A 4,664-nucleotide genomic window follows, 5' to 3' on the forward strand; every position below is an offset into this window, starting at 1 on the left:
AATATATACTTTTTCATCTTAGCATATAATCTTACATCTTTAAGTTTTTGTAATATACAACAAATATAAAGTTCATATTTTTTTAGATTCTTAAAATAGATTAAAATATTATTTAAATAATAAATGATAAAATCATCAAAAAAAAATATAAAAAATATCATTTATAAGATATTGAAAAGTGATTGATACATTTGTGAGTCCAAAAAGCATGACATTATTTTCAAAATGTCTATATCTAATTTAAAAAGTAGCATATTATTTATTTCTTTTATTAATACAAATTAATTTATATACTCTTTATAGATCTATTTTTATATAGATCTTTGCTTGATTGAATTAATCAAGAAATTTTAAAATCAAAAATAAAAGATACCTATTTTTAATGGTTATCTTATTAAATGCTTGATAGTCTATGCACATTTGTATAGTTCCATCATTTTTCTTTACAAATAAGATAAAAACTCTTGTTAGAGATTTTGAATGGCATATGAAGTTCTTGGCCAAATTCTCATTAATATATTCTTTTAGTGTAGCCAACTTGTTTTATGATAAGCTGTAGATTGGTCTAAATGGAAGTTGAGCTTTTTTTAAAGATCAGTTGAACAATTATAGGATTGATGCTCTAAAAGAATGTCTATATTTTTTTTCAAAAATATCTTTAAAATCTTAATACTAGCTAGGAATACCACTTGGTGTCTTTCTACTATAAAAAATGGGCATAGAATATATAGCAAAAGATGGACGTTCTTTTGCTATATGCATTAAAGCTCTTACACCTATTAGTAGGAATTTGGATATATTAAACTTATGTATTTCTATTTGAATAATAAAGATATTAAGATTATAAGAAATATAATCTATTTAAAGTTTATATTTTTCTAACTATGATAATCCTAAAATAAGTGGATTAATGGGATATCTTATCACATTAAATATTATTATGCTATTATTAATTTTAATTATTATATTTAAAGAAATAGTCTCATGAGTAATATCTTTAAAACATAATAAACAACCATCTATAACTACTATGTTGTCAGATTTAGCTTTCTTGATATATATATATATATATATATATATATATATATTAACAAAGTCTTTATTTACAAAATAAGTTGAGACTCTTAAATCTAATAAGGCAAAGACTTTGTGATTTTTAGATCTTAAATATACATCTATTATAAAACAAGATGAAAGATTTGAAGAGAGAATAGGATCTTTATTAGATGTTATATATGATTCAAATGGCAATTAGATATGTAAAGATTTCTTGAATTTTTTTGTGATGTTGATCTATTTGCTTTCTTCATCTATAAAATTTCTTGGCATAGACTCAAATTTCTTCTATAGACATAGGAATAATATTTTTGTAGTTGATATTAGTAATGCATGAATTTTCCACCTAAATAGAATTTTGATAAGTTTGTGAAAATTTACAATAGTTACAAATCTATCTTTACTTTTGTAAAATATAGCATCTATGATTTTTAATAAGAAATTAGAATAACTATTGCTAATGGTTAAAAAACTAGAGTCTCTTGAAACTAAAATAAAAGTAAGAAAGGAACTAATAAAAATAAAAAAGGCTTCACTTTTGCCTCAATATATACTATCTATCTAAGAGCTATATAATAATATTCTATAGGACCTTCAACATGTGCCCAATTTATAAGATACATGTCTTAAATTGTAATGCAAGTTTTTTATATATGTGCCACATTATTAGCTTATATCACAAACTACCAATGCATATAACATGTGGCTATCTAAAAACAATCTTGAATAAAAAGTAATAGAATGAAATTTTTTATTTCCTTCTATTTGTGACAATATCACATCTAAAGTAAAGTCTGATGTATTTGTTTCTATGAAAAATGCCTCAAAAAAATCAATGTATTACAAGATTGGTACAAAAAATGAAGACTCTTTTTAATGCTTCAAATACTTATTGAGTTTCTTCATTCTACTTAAGTATAAATGAAGTTATAATTTTAAAAAGATTCTTGATAAAAATTTGATAGTAATTGAAAAATTTCAAAAACATTCTACATCTCTTATTGTTCTAGAAATCTTTTGATCTATAATAGTTTAAACTTTCTTATGATTTATTATAAGACCATCATTTGAAATGATGTATCCTAAAAAATCAACTTGAGTAGTCTTGTGAGCAAAAATAAACCTCCACTAGTTGGAGGATTTTTTTAGTTCACAATAAGTGAATTAACTATGGAAATTTTAAAAGTTATAGCTATTAATTAAATTCTAATCAAATCACTCTTTATTCTTCTAAAATAATCCAATCCATGAAGCCAAAATTCTATTACCAACTCATACTTACAATTAATAAGTCACTTGACAAATTCCATGAAAATAAAAAATATATATATATATATATATATTTATTAACATGATTTGATTTTTATTTTATTTATTATCTTATTTTTAAATATAATTAATTCAAATTCATCTATTGGCAAAAATATTCATTCTTGAATAATATTTCATCTACATACTTCATCTATGTTTAAAAATTCACCATTAATTGAATCTCACCCAACATTCATCCATATGAGCTTTTAACCAAATGGATTCTAACCTAATTCTATTAATCCAATGTTCTCTATAATCAAGGAGCACATTTTATTCAAGCTTACTTGGTCGTTCAGCCTCCAGCACCACGTACTGTACCCTCGAATCTGGCAGTAGAGGCTCTATTGCAAATTCCTTCCCCTCCTACGCACTCCTGCAGCAGTAGTCTGATTTGCCCTATTGCCGATGTTCTGCTACTAGCATTACGTGCACTAGATATCGTGATACTCAATTGTAGTATTGACAGGTTTGCTTGCACAGTGATGAACTCTTTGAAAGATGTTGACCCAGCTTGCCTCGATATTTCACAACCGCAAGTACGATGTGATGTCCTGAGAAGAGTTTCGCTCTTATGCAGGTCACTTCTAGCACCAAGCTAGTATAAATATTGGAAGAGGTTATTATGCGTCGAAGATGAGTTGCTGAGCTCTTGGTATGGCCGAGGTTAATAACTCCATAACAGGCACACGTACAACAATTGAATCTACGCCAGTTGCTTGGAACTACATGGTGCAAACAAGCTACAGTACACGAACTACTTCTGCTGGCACGAAAAAGATTGCAACCACTAACTATTGCGATCCATGCTAAGAAGGTCACTAGAATGTTAGGAAAGTGTTCCAGTGGTGACGTCGAAGATCACGGTAGCTTAGTTTGCTACACCTGGAATTCCAGCTCCAATGACACCACTTAGTACTTTAGAGCTCCCACTCAAATGCCTCCTTGTGACTTTCAACAAGCAAGAGCAGAAATGTCTCGAGTTTTGACTCCAACCTTGGAAGTAGAACAACAACAAGGTCCTCAACCTACGTATATCAATGATGGAACAACTGCAGCCGAGCTCAGCACAGTCGTCGAACACTAACCGTTAACAAGGATTCTTTTGCCGAGGTGCTTGCCTTAGTAGCATGTTTCGTCTCGTATCCCTAAATCCATTGCTGAACTAAGCAGTCGTGCCACAAGGCTTGTGCAAGCTAGAGGTCCAACTTGGTGCCTACACAGATTCCAGCAACAGGGTTTAGCAGAGGTTGTAATGCTCTCTACCGATTTTGTTGCTACTGTGTTGCTACCCGATGGTTGGCAGTCACGCTCAACTAGTCCGCAACAGGTTCTCCAGGAGGTTGCCGCTTTGAGAAGGAACTGCCCACGCTCAACAATATCCAAAGACGACCATATAGCTTCCACAGACTTATCAAATAATGCACACGCGCAGGGCTCCAGCAATTGAGATCAATAGTTGCAGTTTTATTTTCTCTATATGCTACAAAAAAAATTAGGTGAGGGTAGGAATAATCAATAACAACAGGTGAGCACCGATGAACCCGCGATCATCCAGTTGCAGCTACCAAACTTGGCTTCCTTCAATATTAACGTGAGCAAGTTGATGATCAAGAGGATAAATAAAACACAAAATAGATCCATTGTTGTCGTTCTAGGCTATAGCAACCCGCAGATCCGTCGATAAAGATGCAATCTTCTGTCAAACAACGCCCGATGGCAATCAAGGCAGTCAGCGGCTCGAGGAGATAATTGGGTGGTGCAAGAACATCTATATAGCACCCTTGTCGCCACTGCTACACAACCGAGGCCTGGACCCACTTTGACGATAACTCAACACTCGATGTTCCACGCTAAAAAAAAAAAAATGAATGTTAGATACGCATCCCAAATTGTTGTCGTCAATAACAATATCGAACCTCGGCGCTCTACGTTGATCACAGGAGAAGAACTGCTGCTCGCAGCACCTCAACGGGCCGATGGTTACTCCGCAATTTCCACCACGACACCTTCCAATTACAGCTCCAGACTACTTTGGCTGCAAAGCACCAGGAGTAAAATGAGGCAGTCGCATAAAAAAAACGTAAAACGACCACCCTTGCAACTTGCCACCACGACAACGCAAGAACCAATTCTCACACGAAAGGAATATGGCCGCGCTTGTAGGAGAATCCGCTGCATGCAGCAAACAAACAACCCTGTTGGCAGACAATACTAATGAGTAACCGCACGCGACCACTAGCCCTCACCACGAGATTCAGTAGCCACTCAGCAACCACACACGGTAACCACAAGGA

The 4,664-nt window shown here is 32.7% G+C and overlaps 1 long non-coding RNA gene across 1 annotated transcript; it reads right to left on the bottom strand.

The window, feature by feature from the left end:
* Window positions 1-2,470: 2,470 nt before the first annotated feature.
* Window positions 2,471-4,664, bottom strand: LOC149987420 (uncharacterized). Its single transcript, XR_016498354.1, has 2 exons — window positions 4,287-4,664; window positions 2,471-3,583 (listed from the first exon to the last, which is right to left on the bottom strand). It is a non-coding gene; the product is annotated as an uncharacterized LOC149987420 (long non-coding RNA).

Source organism: Physcomitrium patens, chromosome 18, assembly GCF_059467195.1.
Source record: "Physcomitrium patens ecotype Gransden chromosome 18, ASM5946719v1, whole genome shotgun sequence".
NCBI classification, from domain to species: domain Eukaryota; kingdom Viridiplantae; phylum Streptophyta; class Bryopsida; order Funariales; family Funariaceae; genus Physcomitrium; species Physcomitrium patens.